Source organism: Camelus dromedarius, chromosome 4, assembly GCF_036321535.1.
Source record: "Camelus dromedarius isolate mCamDro1 chromosome 4, mCamDro1.pat, whole genome shotgun sequence".
NCBI classification, from domain to species: domain Eukaryota; kingdom Metazoa; phylum Chordata; class Mammalia; order Artiodactyla; family Camelidae; genus Camelus; species Camelus dromedarius.
The window spans coordinates 44131642-44151991 of record NC_087439.1 but is presented as its reverse complement, the minus strand read 5'-3'; the positions used below and the strand labels follow the sequence as shown (position 1 = coordinate 44151991).

At 39.4% G+C, this 20350-nt stretch overlaps 1 protein-coding gene and 1 pseudogene across 3 annotated transcripts in view; both read right to left on the bottom strand.

The window, feature by feature from the left end:
* CERS6 (ceramide synthase 6) overlaps nucleotides 1-20350 on the bottom strand; it is a 278288-nt gene that overhangs the window by 81518 nt on the left and 176420 nt on the right. The window lies entirely within an intron of this gene.
* On the bottom strand, nucleotides 6896-7570 carry LOC105091100 (large ribosomal subunit protein uL6-like; annotated as a pseudogene).

The window sequence follows — 20350 nt, the reverse complement described above, 5'->3', positions numbered from 1 at the left end:
CTCAAGTGGGGAATTTTGAGTAACAACTTGAAGGAGACATTCTGTCATTGTAACTTTCACTTTTCTGTCTTGACTCCATTACCTTCTGGTTCCTACCTTTAGTTAAATGGAAATAAAGTAAGCCAGTTACACAAAGGTAGAGAAGGCATGAATAAGGGGAGAAGGGAGCGGTATTTTAGCTTTTCACTGGTAATACTGCCACCTCTGCTTTCTAAATCTATCAGTCTGTGTCATTTTTGTATTAAGTTGCATCCTTAGGTCTGGTCCTGGCTGATTTCATTTATGACTTTCCTTAAAAAAAGCAGTAAAGAGGGATGGTAATGTGATAGGAAGAACCACTGAGACCCAGATCTTTAGCAAGGCTGGCATTCTCTGGCAAATTAGAGAATGAAAAGGAAAAAAAAAATACTGCAGATAAATTCACTGTTTTACTGTATGGACTTGCTTCTTAATTTAAATTGACATGTTGTCAACTATAAAAACAGTGCAATTTTCTGTTTCAATTCTCTGCTCTAAAAATGGCCATGATGATCACCATACCCGGTTTTATGAAACTGAAGATATAGAGAGGCAAGTATTTTAAGCAAAAAACAGCTTAGGAAGAGGAGTCATTGATTTTATTCCTTAGATTACCCACATCACAACATACTGGGATAATAGAAGACAACAACACAGTGAGTAATACAGAAGTGAATTCACTGGAGACATTATACCGGTAGTATAATCAGAACTCTGAGGCTATGTTTTTAGACTGAAGATACTATATGATGAAACTCCAGACATATAAAGACAGAACCTAGGGGGTTGTGCCCAGTTAGGTGTACTGTTAACCATCTCCCTGAGTGATTCAGATCTGGAGCAGGGTTAGAACTACTGCACCGAGGTAAGCTGCTGAAAGCTACAGAACCTACAACACATTATGCACCAAGTGAGGAATTTTACAGAAAAGCAGTTTGTCACCACCTAATTTAGCTGTTCTGCGTTTTCCCACCTTTCTGTGAAGAATGGAGCTTAAGTTCTCAGCACTTCACATGACCTGACAAGTAGGGGAGTAGAAAGTGAACCTTCGAAGGTGACTTTCCTGTTTATTTTAATAAAGGTGCTTTCTAGAATGGCAGCCACATAGTCTAAGTTTCTAAGACTTGAAGGAGACACGGAGAGTACCAGGGATAAGAGGTTTATTCCGCCCATTACAAAGACAGTTTTATCTGTCCTGAGCAGAGTTGCTTGCCCTCCTCCACCAGCTACCTATATCAACGTTATTCTCCCCTTTCTTTCTTAGTAGTAGAACCCCAGTTTTAGGTTGAGCACATTGTCTCCTGGAAAAACAAAGAGATATTTCTCAGTCTTCTTGCAGTGAAGTATCTAGTTCTATATCTGAGTTCTGGCCTATGAAGTGGAAATGGTGTGTGGGATGTCCATAAAGGCTACATGAGAGATGACACAGCTGACAAGCAACTTTTTACCTGTTACCTTTCCTTCTTTGGGGGGACTGTATCATTGAAGTGATGGCTGGAGTCACAGCAGCCATTCTGTACCAGAAAGTAACCTTGAAAATGGAAGCTGTACACTATTACACTGGAGCAGAAAGACACAATGGAGCCTTAATGATATGTTGGAGCCATCATATCAGACTTCAACTGACTCCTTCCAGACTTATTTTAAATGAGAAATAAACTTTTTTCTCATGTAAGCCATAATCATCATTATCATTATTTGCTATATGCTCCAAAGCTAATGTCAACTAATATAATAGAGAGCAACACTAAGGGACACATAAAGTCAGGAAGAGATTTCAATGGTGTATAGTACTCATCCTGTGAATTCTTAATACACTGATATTGTTTCCAAAATCCTTAAAAATCAAGTGGCATATATATCACTCTAAGCTTATAAAAAGATTTCATAGCATGTCAGCCTCGTGCTGAAGCAATAAAGTAAAGTAACTTACCTAATCTCTGTACACTAAAGAATAATCAGGGTAATGTAATGGTGCTAAACCAGATACAAGATTAGAGTTGAAAGTGGAGAGGAGAAGATGAACCAGAGCACAGTGTCACAGAAAGGGTCATTGGCATTCGCTGTCTTGTTGACCAAAGAGGAAGTGGAGACAACCCCAAGATCTCTGGTGGGTTGGCTGCTGCAGACTGTGATGCCCACAAATAAGTTGGGGAACACTAGTGGAGCAATAAAAGGGAAGGGAAAAGAAGTTTGGTTTTGAAGAGCTGTTGCAATGCTTGTGGGATACCAATGCAAAGTCCAGAAGAAGGTTCCAAAACAGTCTGGGACTCCAGGTTCACTTGTCATTCTGCTTTTGAAAAATATTTAATGATTCTGCACCAATTATTCAACGAGTCCAAGCTCCCGACCATGATTTCAAGGCAATTTATAACCTGGTTTCAACCTACCTTTTTAGATTTGTCTTTTCAAATCTGTGTCTCTGCCTACAAGGCCCCACCAAACACAATGTAGACCTTATGCCCAAGTTACATAAAACTGTTCATGGCTTTGCCCAAGCAAGCCTCCTTGAAGTTCATTCATATTTCTTTAATAACACATATCCACTTTGCTGCAAATATCTATTCACCTTTCTGCCTTCCACATGCGCCAGAACTACGTGAGGACCTAGCCTATTATCTTGGATTTAGCACTTGTAACAGATAAGCACTCCAATACTTGCTTAATCAACAGAGGCTCACCCGACAAGCTTCCATGTCTTTGCTTACTCTGTTTCCCCGATCTGGAACACGGGAAAGAATCAATCATGACCCTGAGTGGTCAGGGCTGGGAGAGAAATACAGTGGTGCCAGATCAGAAAACGACAGGAGAAACAAACAAACAAACAAACAAACAAACACACACAGCTCACAGGGGTAAAGGAGTTTTATATAAAGGAAAGAGGAAACAAATACACTCAAGTCTTTGAGTGTATTTCATGCAGCAAAATACACCAAGAGCGCGGAATCGGTAGCTGATGTTTGGTAAAGGAAGGCAGGAGTGGGACAAGGAAGAAAGCAGCGGGGGTGCTCGAGAGGCAGGGATGGGCTGGATCAAGAAAAGTGTGGCAGGAAACCTCACGCATCAGCCCACTTCGCATATAAGCCAGCCGGGCCAGCAGATTCGGGATGCGTCACCATCCTCCTCCGCCCTCAGCCGTGCTCCAGAACTGGACAAAGCGCAGTGTTAGAGAAGGTCTGTGGCTTCCCTGCCTGAAGGTTTTCTACCCGCCACTCGGACAGCATGGGCAACATCATTTGTTAGACACAGCCAGTACCCATCCGCATATACATTGCTTAGTTTCTCCAATTTGCAATAAAAGAAAAAATAAAAGAATGGTGTGCCATAGTGTAGAAAACAGAGGAGCTTTACCATGTCACGTGTGAAAGTTTTTGCCAGCTCTTTGTGACACATATGCTTATTTTTGCTGAGAATTTACACAGATTATCGAATGTGTGTAAGTGCCCTTTAATTAGTGTGGTATAGTACAATATAAACCAAGATTATGTCTGACTAGTACTATGAAGTACTGACAACATGAAAGCTGATTGAGCCCTTTCGAAAAAGTGTATTTATATTTTTTACATACACCTTTCACATCTTTTATACATGGCATTGGAATCTAGTTTTAGGAGAATCTTAGGAGACGAGAGTCTGAAAAAGGAAACTCACAGCATCACTCATTCCTCACTCAGATTTAAACTGCTTCTCAGTGTTGGATCTCAATGAAGTTTCATTATTAAGACACAAAATGAATATTATTTGATTCAGCAAACACCTTCCTTGGTATTTTCTCAAATGAATTGAAAACTTAAATGTTTATGCAAAAATCTGTACATGCAAGTTTATAGCAGCTTTATTCACAATTGCTAAAGTGTGAAAGCAACCAAGATACCAATGGTGAATGGATAAACTGTGGTACATCCATACTTTGAAATATTATTCAGTGATAAAGAAGAAATGAGTTATCAAGCCATGAAGAGATATGGGAGAAACCTTCAGTGCATATTGCTAAGTGGAAGAAGCCAGTCTGAGAATGCTACACACTGTAGTTTCCAACTATATGACTTTCTGGAAAATGCAAAACTATGGAGACAGTAAAAAAGATCAGTGATTGCCAGGAGTTGGAGGGTGGGGGTTAACAGACAGAGCACAGAGGACTTTTAGGCCAGTGAAACTGTTTGGTATAATACTGTAATGGTGAATACATGCCATTACACATCTGTCAAAACCCACAGAACACACAGCACAAAGAGTGAACCCTGGACTAAACTATGGCTCACTGACTACAACAAAAGTATCACACCACCAGCGAAAGACAAATATCGTATGATGTCACTTATATGTGGAATCTTAAAAAGTGATACAAATGAACTTATTTACAAAACAGAAATAGACTCAGACATAGAAAACAAACTATAGTTACCAAAGGGGAAAGGGCAGGGGAGGGATAAATTTTGGGGATTAACAGATACACACTACTATATATAAAATGGATAAACAACAAGGACCTACTGTAGAGCACAGGGAACTATATTCAATATCTTATAATAACCTATAATGGAAAAGAATCTAAAATATACATACATATACATACATATATATATATATATATATATATATATATATATATATATATATACACACACATATATAAAATGTATAACTGAATCACTTTGCCATACACCTGAAACTAACACAATACTGTAAATCAAAAAAAGTACCACACTAATGCAAAATGTTAATACCACAGAGGGATGGATAGAGGGGGGCTCTGTACTTTCTGCTCCATTTTTCACTAAACCTAAAATTGTACAAAAAATACAGTCTATTAAAATTTTTTTAAAAAGAGAACATTACCTTAAAAACGTCAAGCAATTCAATAACCAGTTCAGAAGAGCACTTTGTCAACAGTTGAGAAAGCAAGCAGCTTGAAAGATAATACAGCATAACAATTCAGAGTCTTCTTGAGCAAAGTAATACACGTTACTTCCTTTCAGTGAGAATTTGTTGTGTGACTACTGTATGTTGGTCACCATCACTGGTGTGAGGCATACAGCAGTGAGCACACAAAGACACCTGGCCTCAAAGATCTTCTGTTCTACTGTGCATGTGATAAACAATAAACCAACAGAGACAGTGAATTATACAGCAAGTGAGAAAGTGATGAGGGCAAGAGGAAAAAGAAAAAGGAGACGGGATAAGGGGGATGAGGATTACCAGGGCAGGGCTGGGGAGTAATTTCCTCATCTGCTAAAGGGATATAATAGTTCCTGCCACCTGTGGGTGCTGTGGATTCCAGGAGATCTCCCGTGTAACATGCTTCCACAGTGGTGGACACATAGAAAGTGCTCAGTCAGTGAAGGTGACCACTTAATACTATGATTATTGCTAGTAAATGGCAGCAAATTTTTGAATAATTTTTATTATATCCACCATCTTCCATTCTTAATTTTTTTTTCGCTAGAGTAGAAGCAATTATTATGGGAAGTCCAAACTGTGAGATTCATACACTTGGGGAGAAATATGCACTTGCAGAATGTGTGGTTGTTTACTAGTAAAAACCATCTTTTCGTGAACCTTTCTACTCACCTCTGCCATGAAATCTCTTACATAGTCACATGGACAGATCCTAGAAAAGATACTGGTTAGGCTGGCATCATAGAACAGAACACCTCAAAGCAGTGAAGACTTAAGAAAAGGCAGGCACTCGTGTGTTTCCTAAAATGTCTGGAGCTCGGCCAGCCAGGACTGTGATGCCATGGTGCCACAAAGTCATCAGGGACCTGGGTTCCTTCTAACTCATGGCTCTGCCACGCCTAGGGTGTGGGCCTAGTTCCTATGATTCAAGAAATCTCCCAGGGCCCTCACATCCAAGTGGGAGGAAGCAGGAAGAAATAAGGAAGGTCCTTGCATTCTCCTTTGAAGAGGCTTCCCGGAAGACACTTTCCACCGCTCTTCTCATGCATGTTATGAACCCACATATGGTTGTGGCTCCTGGCTGCAAGGCAGGCAAGGGCTGTTGAGCTGGCAGCACTGTGTCCAGGTCGGGAGCAGGGGGAACAGGCTCTGAGAGGTAACAGCCGCTTTTCACAGGGGTGAAGCAAAAAGGCTTCTTTGAATGGCTGGATGGAGTTCCTACAACTCCCAGACAGAGGGAGAAGCATCCTTTCTCTCTGCCAGCTGTGCCCAGTTGCAGGGAGAGGGGAAAGAGGGAATATGGTGGCGATTCCTTGTTACTGAAAAGCAGCATTCTTTGGGAGGGGGGTGTGTGTGTGTGTTTGCTTGTTTTCAACCGACTCCAAATCTATCAAAGACAAAAAGATTCCAATAATTTTAAGACTGGAGAAAGATTTAGAGATTTTTTTAAAGTTGGCATTATACATGACACTACAAGAATACTTAAGTAAATTATGGTGAATCCGTGCACACAATGGTTTATTATGTAACTGTTAAAATAACATTGTCACATATTACTCAGACACGGGGAAACACCACGGAATAAGTGAAAATGTAAGGAATAATATAAAGTAAACCAGGACACATATGTATATGAATGACAGTAAAGAAATCGACATACATTCATTTTATACAGTTTCCAAAATCTCTACTGAGAAAATATGTAGAATTTTAGATCAGAATTGTTTTCAAAAGTCTGCATTCCAGTAGCATTTCTGAACTACTAGACTGCCCTCGCATTTTCCTATGATCTTCTGCATGACTTTAAAACTATAACCCTTAACAGTATAGGATTTCAGAAGTCCAAAAGCCCTGAGTCACCAACCTAACTAAAAATGGGTTTTAATACGTACTATCACTTTTAACTTTGGGAGCATTACTACAAATCAGTACCTCAAAAGCATCAGGTTCCCCCCCTCAATCAACACTGCTTTTATTGTATCCTTAAGGTATCACAAATGAATCTGAAGAGTCATCTGGCATCTTGCTCTTTCTGTACCCGGACAACTTAGGTATTATTCATCAGCCTGCTGAACTGTTCCTTTTCAGAAACATAGATACCATCCAAAAATTTTCTGATATCCTTGTTTTTAATTGTCGTTGCTTGCTGAATCAAAGCAGCTGAATTTGACACCAGTTCAATATTGTTTCCCTCAAGAACTAACTCATCTTTCTGAGCTTGAGATACTGAACAAGCAACACCTGGCCTCATCCAAACCCTGTGAGTATTTTTCACACAAGAAATTTAGGATTTCGACAAGCGAACCATTCTCCTGAATAACGACGTTGATGGGGAAGTGAGCATACACAGACCTCATCTTGTAACGGAAGCCCAGTGTAACACCCTTGATCATGTTCTGTACATGACTACAGATAGAAAAGAACCGGCTACTGTTCGCATTTCCCCACCACTTGTCAACCCGGAGCCTCTTTTTCTTTCCAAGGAGAATGAGTTCTACATTGAAGTGATTGAAGTCCCTCCTCAGGGTGCCTCTGGGGCCCTTCACAATTACTGTGCGTCCCTTCAAAGTGATGTCGACATTTTCTGGAATGTCGACAGTCTGATTGGTGAGAGTAGTCTTCATTCTCGCAGTAGATGAGGCAAAGAGAGAGCGTCTTTTCAGCATCAGATTTTGAAGAAGAAAACCACACAGTGCTAAGTAAATGTGCAACAGCATCAACTGCCTACAGCTCTGAGCTGAAGGGGGTCCTAGCTTTACCAAGAAACCATAGTCCTAACAACACGCTCCCTCTCATGTACCACTGGGATAATGTATAAATATTTTTTAATCCCCGGCCTTATTTTGAGACCTTTGGCTAAGTCTGACCACTCCACATGGCATATTTGCATCTTCATTTCTATAGTTATTAAGCTTCTAATATGTGTCAGCCACATGTTTGGCAGGATGCTACAGAGACTGGACAACAGGTTCCCTGCCCTGTGGGAGCCTGGGCTGGTGGAGCCCGGCTCGGAGTCTAGTTTTCTTTCCAGGGTTTTTGTGTATAGCTGCTCCCTTCAGACACTGCCTCGGAGCCAGGCTTTCACAAGCTGGACTCCTTTCACACTTCCCCACTGGCTTTTCATTTACTATTTAACTGTACAACTGTACTAGCCAAAAGAAACCATTGTGGGGAATGCAGAAATCAGTAAGAGCTAAATACATTATTGAGGACGTTTATGGATTAACCATATATTTTATGTTAACTCTAGAGTTAATATGGAAAGCAAATTCCTGCTAAAATGCAATACAACTCTAATAAAGCTCCTATTTCTAATCGTAGCTAAAACAGCACTTTACATTGCAATAAAAAAATCACACATGTTAAATGTTTAATGACTGGTAAAATGTCTTCATTTCTCAAATGCAAACATGCACACATTAAAAAAAATTTAAAAAAATCAACAGAAAACACAAAAAAGTATGTGAAATGTACTGGCTCCAAAATAACTGCATTTTGCTCAGAAAAAAGTGTATTCTAACTAGCAAAAATAAAACAGAAAAGCCAGGTTTGTAGGAGTATGAGAAACTGTATATAAATTTCAAAAATAGAGATAGCTTTGAACATACACCAGGGCTCAAGGATCTCAACCGAAAACAATTATTACTGAGATTTCAGTGATTTTAGTAAGTCTGTCCTGATGTGTTGCCAACTGTTTTATTAGAGAACAGAATATGCTTATTTAAAAGAAAGAGCAGTATAACTGTAAGCCCATCAATTTGCATAAATCTTTTGGTAAAAACAATCTGAAAACTATATCCATGGATCCTTAGCAATATAATAAAAAAAGACAGAAAAAAGCAGCCCCAAAGCACCGCCAATGTAACATTTTCCATCAAGCACAGCTGCACGCAGCATCCTATGCAGACATTTGTGCTGCATCCCAGTGGGAAGCCTGCAGTATTAGTGCTTCTGTATCTCATTACTTCGTGTAGCTGGCTCTCTGCAGGGATTCTTGTTTTCAAAGGTGCTGGTGATTCTTAGCTAAATATCCCTGATAATTTTACATTGCCTGCCTTGGATGCATGCAAGAAAGACAAAATCTAATTCTAAATCTGAGGAGTGAAAATGTCAGGGTTAAATTTGCTCTAGAGAAACAATAACGCTCTGAACTACTAATGAATAACTGGAAATACAAGCAGAAGATAAGGACTGTCGAGTGCCTTCCTGAAACCTTAAATGTGGCGAAAGGTCTTGTCAGAGGTGAAAAATGGGGACCACTGTGCTCCTTTCCACTCATTGCCCATAACTTGTAAATTACAGCCTGTCTACAAATGATGCGTTTGGTACTTGGGAAATATTTATAATTAATAGATATCACAGTTCTCCAGCTGATAGTCTAGCAGGTGATTGTACATGGTTAATTGAAATGATTTCTTAATCTTCATTTCACTTAGGAACCATAACTAAAGGCATCAACGATAGCAAATTTAAATAAGCATTTTTCTAGCGTGTTCATTGTTGTGATACAATAATACTTGAATTTAATTTAGTTTCTCCTTTTCCCTTCTTGAGTCACACCTGCAACCTTTCGAGACACAGATACCCCAGACCTGCTAATGTTCAGAAGTAATCCAAATTATCCTGACCACATGGGATCCTTGACCCCCACCTCCATCCCAGATAGGAACCCCCTACAGATTAGATTTACTTAAACATACCATTCTTGGTTTTGTCACATTAAAATCAGAAGACATTTCTAATTATTATGCCTTTATGATTAAACATCAAATTTCAAGAGATCATAGCGTATACTCTAGGAGAAAGGTGGTCAACTTTGAAATTGCTTCCAGGTCAACTTTCCCCCCACACAGTGCAACAAACTCACCTAGATAAATTTTTCTTTCAAAGGGCTTCAGAACCAAAGTGAAGCAAAAAGGAAATAATGAAAAAGATTCTGTAACAGGGACAGACTGTGTGAAATCTTTAGAGAAAATGGACACCCAAAGAGAACGACGGCGTTGCTACTGTTTTTCTCACAAAGAAGACACACTATTCAAAGACTTCCTTTGAACATATTTAAAAAGTCACCAGGAGTGGTCAGAATATATTATAAACACATTTTTTCTTACTATATGTTTGTTTCATACATCTTACAGAGGCTGGAATACAGTCTAAAGACATTTAATCAATAATAGTTGTTCCAATCATACTCTTCAGAAGAAAAAAAGAAAAGCTTTACTATGATAAAGCATTACTAGTTATAGGTAAAAACATTACCAGCGACCTTATAAAAAGGAAAGACTGACAGAACATAGAGGAGGGGAAAGCTCAATAGATGGTAACTGGCCAGGCATGTGGTAACATAAAGGGGAAGTTCTCTCAAATCTCTGTTATCTGGGGACAGGGACAGGGAAGGGAGTAAAGTTAGGTTCTAGATTCCCTTGTCTGTAGAAGTTTTAAGGGCAGGAACCACAACTTGATCGCAGTGTCCTCAGAACGCAACTCAGGGTCCCACACATAAAGGCTGCTCAACAGATGTGCTGAATGTTTTGCTGAGTGCATTTCCCAGCCAGCCACGTACACATGTACAGAATTTTCATTTCTATTCCACACGCTTCCCAAGTGCCTGTATAAGGACTGGCGTGCCCCTGCTGCTGTATTTGCAACAGGAAGCACACACTCATTCCAACTAGAGCACTTCCACATTCTCATGCCATCTGAGTGTTCTCCTCCACTAAGTAGAAAATAATTTGTTTTCTTGCTTTGTGTCACAATGCAATACTGAGGTTCCATTTTGGTTCTTTTCTGGAATATTCTAGACAAAGAAAATGGCATTCATTTCTTCATATATATGTTCTTTCAAGTGGGGGATTGTGTTAACTGTACACTGAATGCTCACTCTGTGCTAATCATTGTGCCAGGCACCAGGGACATTATAATGAACAAGCCACAATCCAGGTTTGCAAAGAGTTCAGAACTCAGGTGATTAAAAAAAAGAAGAAGAAAAACCAGACAATATAGAAAGATAATACTAGAATAACATTAGGTACCATGAGGAGTGCTAATGTTGCATACATACATTGGAGAGATGGGGATTGGTGGTAGGGGTTAGCATTAACTTTTCTTTTATTTACACATCTTATAATTTCTCTAGTTAAAATAGAAATTTTAAAATAATGTGATTGACAATGTATATTAGCTTGATTCTGTTATTCAAAATAATGCACATATACAGTATTAATGCATATCTTCCACATACACAAGAAGTACTTAAAAAACTAAGGGTAGGAATTGGTGGGGGAAAGAGGGAAGGAGATTTTTCATTTTTATACTCTTCTACACCACTTGGACATTTTCCGTGTGCATGTATAATCTGAATTTAAAAATGACTTTCAAATGTGAAATGAAATAAAAAGAAAAGATAGTGACAAACTGAAGGCAAGGTTGACAAAACTATAACGAGAAATCGAGGATGGGCTACAAGTGTTATTAGCTTTCTAGTAATCAACTCAAAAGAGTGCGGTTTACAATGTTCAGGGAAAAAAGGCAGAGTAATCTGTAATCTGCTCAGGGAGTTTACCTATTTTCATTATTAAGAATGGAGAGAAATTTGTTGGAAGACTCCCACAAGGAAGATACTGTGTGACACAGAATATCCTGTTCCTATGCTCGTAACATCCAAACAGACAGATTTCATAAAACTTCTGCTTATAGTGACCCCCAGCAGAAGCTGATGGCAACACACCAAATGTAATTCACAAAAGCATTTGGGAAGGGGGCCAGTTCAATCTAAAGGCTTGGGAACCAGTCAGCATGAGGTCAAAGGATGGTCCCACCATGTCATTTACTGTAAGAACTTGGGTGAAGTGCTTGACTTTCTTGTACCCCAGTTTCATTAGTTTTGTGCCTCACTTTCATAACCCCAAAGGGCTTTGTGAAGAATGAATGAATGGATACATACATGAAATAGCAAACACTCAATCCACACTATTTACACACACGTCCTTGAATTTTCTCTCACCTAAACCTTTAACAGGGCATTGTGCATACCCAGTCCTGGGGGCTGTGGTCCTTGCCAGCCACATACAGGCTCCTTTGCCCCAGTAAAGTGTTCCCTCTTCTGCGGAGGATCAGGAGCCTAGCTGGCACAGAAGCCAGAGATGACTGCCTACAACCTGATGTGAGTAAGGGAGCAATCGGGAACAAGGTCAGCTTATTTCTTAGAAAATATGATGAGCATGTTTCATCATACTGAGATGAAGGCAGTGGAGCCTCCAGGTTCTACTACATGGGTCAGCTCAAATCTACTTCCCTGGGATCTCTAGGCCCCTAAAAGAGAGAAGCTGGTCTTCTGTTTATATTATTATTTATATTGAGCATAAACTACAGACCAGGCATTGCTCAATCCATTCTTATAATAAGGCTCTTAGGCAGGTCCAGTTATCATCTGATTTTGCAGGTAAGGAAACTGAGGCACAGGGAAGGTAACTTGCAACACGTCACACATCTAGGAAATGGCAAAACCAAGACTCCAGTCCAGCAGCCTGGCTCAGCCTACTCACGTAACTGTGGCCGTGCAGCATACCCCACATTACACAGATCAGAGTTACAAAAGGTCCACCACAAAATCAGAAAGGCTTACTATGGAACAGCTCTGCTTTCTGGCAAGGTTTAGGCCCCTTCTAGATAATAAAGACATTAATATCATGTAAAGGAATGCTTGTTCCGTATTTACAGGTTGCAGGACTGATGGTGATGGGGGGATTGTAGGGACGGTGGTGGAGGGGGAGGGCTTACATTCAGCTATTAATTTCATCATGTCAGAATGATGAGGCATCAGAAACTGGCCCACAGAAATGTCTAATTTCTCCAAAAGAAGACAGTTTTTTAATTGACTCTGCCTCTTACGACATGCTATGGCGGCAGGTCCATACAAGAGCAAGCAACATGGCATGTTCTATTCATGCAGCTCGGTCCACAGCAGAGCCCTGTGCTCAGCCTCCCACACTGCTTCTGCTGGACTTCTTCAAGAGGGGTTTAAAAATCCAGCAGGGGTCTGGGGAGTATGGGGTCAAAGTCCAGTGGCACTTTGTGTAGCTTGGTCCAGTAATCCACATTTGTAATGTGTCAGGCAAGCAGATGGTGTAACATTTGGATGTAATGTAGAATATAGTAAAAGGAGAAAAGTCTACAATTTAAAGGGAATAGAAATGAATTAAAATATTCATAAATATATACCAAGCCAGATGTGTTGATCTACCCAATCGGACTTCCTTATAAAGTAAATTCCTTGGGAACAGAGATGGGTTTCTTTTTATCTCTGCAGACCTAGTATCAGCACAGCAAGTCTTCAACAGCTGTTTATTAAACTGAATGGACTGGAGCCATCCTGATGTTTCTCTAGATTGGGGAGTGAGTGGAGATGGGAAAATCGTATCTTCACCCCCATACTCCCTACGTTCTAATGCAAAAAAGAATGTCTCTGCTTCTTAAGTAAATATAAACAGGACTACAAAAGTATTTTTAAAGACTAAACAGGCATTGCTATTTTAAAACACAATCTACACCAACCACAATAAGATGCCACCTCAAACACATCCAAATGGCTCTCATCAAAAAGACAAAAAATGATGAATGTTGGCAAAGATGTCTCCACATCCCTGTGCACTGTTGGTGGGATTGTAAATTAGTGCAACCACTGTGGAAAATAGTATGGAGGTTCCTCAAAAGATTAAAAATAGAACTTCCATATGATTCAGCAATTTCACCTATGGGTGTTTACCTGAAGAAAACAAAAATATTAACTGGAAAAGATATATGTGACCCAATGTTCACTGCAGTATTATTTACAATTGCCAAGATATGGAAGCAACCTCAGTGTCCATCAATAGATAAATGGATAAAGAAGATGTACACACACACACACACACACACACACACACACACACACACACACAGAGGAATATTACTCAGCCATCAAAAAAGAAATATTGCCATTTTGGACAACACAGATAGATCTATAGGGTATTATGCTAAGTGAAATAAGCCAGAGAGAGAAAGACAAATACCATATGACCTCACTTATATGTGGAGTCTAAAAAACAAACCAAACCAGACCAAATGAAAACAGACTCATAGATACAGAGAACAAATGGTTGGCTTGGGGAGTGGGAGGGTAGGAAAATAGGTGAAGGGGATTAAGAGATACAAATCTCCAATTCTAAAATAAATAAGCCATGGGGATATAATATACAGCACAAGGAATGTGGTCAATAGTATTGTAATAACTTTGTATGGGGACAGAGGGTTACTACGCTTATCATGGTGATCATTTCATAATGTATGTAAATGTCCAATCACTATGTAGTATGCCTGAAACTGACATAATATTGTACGTCAACTATATTTCAATTTAGAAAACCCATAACCTACACCAAAGGCAAGTCCCACACACATTCTTTAGTTAGTTCTTCAGCCTAACAACCAATTGTTTTAAAATTCTTCCTGAGGTTAAAAAAAGGACAAAAACCAATGTAGTGGGGGTGGGGATATAGCTCAGTGGTAGAATATATGCTTAGCATGCACAAGTCCTGGGTTCAATTCCCAGTATCTCCATTAAAAAAATAAATAAAATAAATAAAGCATAAGTAAAAACCAATTTCAATTGTGGTAATTTACATCACAGGCTTTTTGCAGCATATGAGGAACTCCTAGTAGAGGAAATAGCTATGACAACACCAATTTTTTTTTTCTATTGTTTTTTGGTTTTCACCAAACCTTGAACACCTCATCTGACACATGGTTCTCCCAAAGATATTAGCCATCTGATGAGTCACTGCCTGAGAAATACTCCATTTAGCTTACTTCTGAAAGAATGGTATCAGCAATCTGCACAATACCTCCTATATACTCATTGACCAAGCTGGAAAACCCCACCATTGAGGATCCATTTCTTAAGGATAATACCATCTATTTAGTTTTCTAGAAAAATGCCAATTGTTCTAGGAAGAGTAATACAAACTACTATCAGCCACTGACACAGTGGTGTCCGCGCCTTCCTTAATGACAGCTGAAAGCAAGGCCTTTCAGGAATTTTTTTTAAGTTTTAATAGAAGATTTGGGTAAGAAATAGGTGTCTAGATGCAGAGATCAAACACCTTGGGTTTTCTTAATATATTTTCAGTCGTCAAAAATTCTGCACTAATATTTTATATACTATCAAAATGTCTTCAAAATTCCTACACATTAATATATAAACTGTATCTCACAGAATGCCTATTGCTCTTAGAAAAAGCATTAATTTTTTGCTGTTGTTAATTCATGTGTTCTATTTTTGGTTGGAAAACATGTTCAGTGTCTTTAGGAAGCTAGGTATGGAGCCAATGTCTAGGAAAAGAAAGAAATAGGGTGCAGAAAAGAGAGGTAAGATGACTCTAAAAGTAAACTGTTGATTTCATTATTTTTCTCCAGTCAGCCCTGTTAACTATTCATGAAAGCGTTCATAAGGCAATCCTCTTCTCCTCCAATTGTTTTCCCCCTTTGTTCTCTATTTCATATGTAGCAATTTTCTTTTTTTGAACATATCAGATAAACCATACCCTTTTGGGACTTTCACATGGGTTACTGAAGTGATCAAATGAGGAAGTATTTACTTAACAAAAATTCTTTCTCTAAGCATAAACACTACGGTACAGCTTGCCCACCATGGTGAAGTTCAGAATAGCCTCTCTAGGGAAATTAGCAACCTGCCCACGTCTCTGCCAATGCCCTGACGTTTCCATTTGGAAAGAACATTCAATTGCCACAAGTATCAAGCCTAAACTAGGGCGGAGTTAAAGTGGTCCAATGAGAATCATTCTAAATTCTCCACAATCTTAACCTATGAAATATAAATAGTACACAGATTTTTCTAAAAGTTCACAATACCATGACACACCAAACAAGCATGTACAAATAAGTATTGTCACCTGTCCAGATGCAAGTAAAATAGGTGACAGGTGAAACAGCTGGCACCCCGTGGCTAGAAGGAACTCTGGGAACTCTAGAAGTTCCTCTTGGAACTTTGCTTCTTCAGCCCTATTTTCTGAACTTTGACTCTGTGTACTTTTGATTTTTCATTTGATTCTACATTTTATTAATTCTGAAAACTTAATCTCTGTCCAGGTTGAGACAAGTTCTTTTTTTAAAAATGTATATATAATCATAGGTCCAGGTCTTTCACTTGCTTCAGAAGAAGAAAAGCTCCAAAGCCAGAGGAGCTAAGGATCTATCATGGAAATTCATCCTAGGTAAGTAGCACAGACTGTCCAGAACCCCAGACTCCATTCAAAACCCAGACAGTTGAGAATATTTTTTGTCAGAAACTCCTGAATGTGCATTTATCCCTTTAAAACTAACACACGTTTCTCTCTTTGCTCACAAGTCAATTCAGGATGAGTGCTCTCATCACCTGCGAGTCAATGACTGCTTTGGAATAAGAGGCTGCCGCCATCAAGGCTCTCTTTCTAATCCTCTGGAATCAATTACGAGGAAAAGGTCTATCAACCTTGAGAAGACTTAACAAGAAGACACAAGCAAGGATGGTGCTTTCCTCTTGGAAGCCAAAAGGCACACTGTCCTTATAATTAAGGATTACGTATATGGCTGTGGTCTAGCAGCGTGTAACACTCAACTTCAGACAGGCAGGCTTTGGTTAAAATCCTGGTCGTGCCTCAGATGTTTCAAGAAGGGAACTTGGTCAGATTGATCTCTCTGGTCTTCAGATTCTTCATCTACCACAGAGTTCTTCAGATTATCAATAAGAGTAATAGTCTGTGCTTTATAAAAGTAAATGCCCTCTATAAAAGCATGAGCTCAGCCCTGGGATCATTACTCATCTTCAAGTGACAGGACTTGAAATGTCGTGACATAAACATAATTTCACATGAAATTCCACCACTGACTGATGCCCAGGGCATACTGAGAGCTGGTGTTGCGCTGGTGTGGCCACCATGATTCATCCACATGTTTCTATACATCTTGCTTGTAAGTTACAGCATACATTTAAAAAAAATGTATAACCAAGTCACAGACCTTCAAGGCAAACAGCACCTATAACCTTGATTTTGGCAACACCTTATTCCAATGACTAAAACCAAAATCCAATTAAATCATTTTATATAACATTTTCTGTGATATTACTCTGTCAACTTGTAATTTCTTTCTCTAGGCTATGTTTTTTTTTTTTGATTCCTGAGATGCATGAAGAAACCAAATTTATGAGTTTAAGCGCTTTGTAATTTAAAGCCAAAGGTTTTCAGCTTTAAAATTCATTAGGAAGATATATTGAGAGACACACAGGACAGAATGGCTAATAATGAGAATCATCTCATCCTAGTATCTTTCCTTTCCAATGTCAACCTGGTGCCAAAAGGGGCCATCTGACAACCAATTCCAAGCAGATGATTTTCTAACTATTTATTAAAAAGGAATATTTTCCAGGTCTCAGGGCCTATTGCTAAGACGGGGATTTGTAAGTTCCAATTCATTTATTGGTTTTGGCAGAATTTTACTGTCACAGTCGTTAGCTCTGCTGGCAGGAGACAGCATTTCTCTGCTGCAGCAGTCCACAGAAGAGATGTCCTAGATTAGTAGCAGAAACTAGGGGAACCAAATAACAGTGATGAAGGTTTAAAAACATAACAGATAATTGAAAACAATAACTCACAAATATTTGAGATAATTAAACCAGTGGAGCACACCACAGGTCCTCAGGACATGTAATTCTAGGACAAGGTTCTTAAATCTTCTCTTTGGAAGGAGAACTGTAATCCTTCTGTGTATTGCAGAGGGAAAATTCTACCTGCAGATGAACGTCTTTGTTTTATGAAGGGTCCCCGATGTAATCTAGATGGCCGTTATCTGTATCAGACCCTTCTAGCTGAAAAAGGTCCCCTTATCAATAAAAGTGGAGCAGCCATTGGAAATTGTAGCTGTGGTGAGCCCACCTGGGTGCATCCTGGGGTTTAAGTCTCTCCTCTTCATACTTTCATTAGAAAAACAGTCATTTACAAACAGAATATTTAGTACATTCCATTGTTCTTCTAAGGGATTTGCAAACCTTTAAACGATTTTCTTCAAAAATGTTCCTTCATTTGTTTTATTTTAGATTCCACATGTAAGTGAAATCATATGGTGTTTGTCTCTGTCTGACTCGTTTCACTTAGCATAATACCCTCTAGGGCCATACATGTTGTTGAAAACGGCAAGATTTTATTCTTTTTCACTGTTGAGTAAAATTTCTGCCCCTCTCTCCCTCTCTCTGCCCTCTTCCTCTCTCTCTCTTTCCTCTCTCTCCCCTCCCCTCTCCCTCTCTGTCTCCCCCCTCCCTCTCTCTCTCTCCCCTTTCCCTGTCTCCCCACCTCTGTCTCCCTCTCCTCTCCCCTCCTCTCTCCCTCTCCCCCTCCTCTCATTCTCCCTCTTTCCCTCTCCCTCTCTCTCTGTACCCCTCTCTCCCCAACCCCTCCTCCCTGTGTGTGCATGTGTGTATACACCACATCTTCTTGACCCATTCATCTATCAGTGGGCATTTGGCTTGCTTCCCTATCTTGACATTGGACAGAAAAGGGGAACACAGTCAACTGGTCCCAGAATTAAAACAGTTATCCTAGTTGTTTTTCTGACATGATTTTCATCTACTCGTACAAGGAACGAAACTGAATGAATGTGAGAGTGTGCATCTGCGTGTCTGTGAGAGAGCAAGAGGGACAGTGTGATTCCCTAAGACTGTCACAATAGGCTCCCTGTGTGCTCAGCGGCAGAGGATGAGGGGAGAGCCAGATTTCCCAGGATATTTTTGTCATTGCTTGAGTAACAACAAATTGGTTTTAAGTTATTTTGTCCATTTATTCATTTATTGGTAGCCTCATTTATCACTTTACCTGTTCAGGTCTGATTAAAGTTGAATTACAACTAATACAGGGATGTTTAAAAAACAGGTATCGATTCTTTATTTTCCCCCTTTTTGAATACCCCTAAGTCCTTACCTTACTTAGCAGGACTTAGTGGACTTACAGACCGTTAATGTATTATGTGGTTTACTGAATACACTTGAGTCTTCTTTAAAAACAAAGGACCAGAGATCAGGTAACAGCCACATGACCCAATCCCTATGATCAAGCAATACATTAGTAACTAAATGAACATTTAGCTCTTGAAATTAGTCATTCATAAATTTGTTCCTATCATTAGCTGATATTCCATTTTTAGAGGCAATGTTTTGATCATCATTGTGAACAGAGGCAAAAATCCAGAGGTCAACTGGCCTCAGAGAGTGAAAATTTTCAAATTAATGAAGCTTCTGGCCACAGACCCACTGGTGACCCTAATGACTAGTTTCTAGGAAGTGAGTTCTCGTCTTAATTAGCGTCACCACTGCCTGTCAGCAAATGCAATCGCAGTACAGTCACTTACAACCATTTTTTAACAGGTCTCACACAAGGTCTAACAATATTAGGATTATCATGAAGCTGCAGAAAAACAAAGTGAGATCCTGTATGAAAAGGAGACTTGTACACAATATACCACATGAACCTGCTTTACCAGCTGATAAATGACCAATCACCATAGTAGTAGTGCCTTGTCCTATGAACTGCCTGATAACTGGGCCATCAGCCATTCTTTCGAAAGACACGTAAATGGAAACAGGACCAGGGTTTAGATGTGTTAGCCCTGTCTCAGACTGAAGTCACTTAAAAAACCCTAAGTGAATTATTTGCTTCCTTACTCTCTTTAATTCACAGAACTAACTTCTTATTGTTCCAAAGACTATGGAAGCAACATGAGCATAAAGGATTGCTTTGGAAAAGAAACGTACTGTTTGGGCCTAACAAATTATCCTTAGGAAGAGGAAGAGAAAAGTGCCACCTTCATAAAATATGAAAACCCAGGTAAAAATAGAACTGGGTCTGCTATACAAAACTGCATCACTGTAATGTGCATCACTGTAAAACAGCACAAGTCAGCTTCTTCTCTTTAGTCATCTCAGTACTGCTATATAAGTTAGTTCGCAAGTCTAATTATTAACATTTAAGAAAAATTACAGCACAGGGTAAGCATTTACTTCCCAAGAAGATCTCTTCATTCCTTCACAAATAGAAACTTTCTCTCCCCAGTATTCCCACTTCCCTTTCTCTTATAAACTGTTGACTGAAAAAAAACAATGTGCAACCTAAAAGTTGACAGTTATTCGGCAGACTTATTGAGGACTTCAAGCACAGGATGCGGTCTCTCAGATCTTTCTAAGAGGCTGCTGCAAAGAGGCAAGGGAGGATCCAGGATATGTGAGTTTTTGCAACAGAGATCAGGTAGTCAAAACATCAAAAGATTACTGTTAATTAAAAGAAAACCAGTTATCTCCAGTTAAGGAATCTTATGCTTTTCTATGTATGGAAAGATGCAAAAGTCTGGGCTC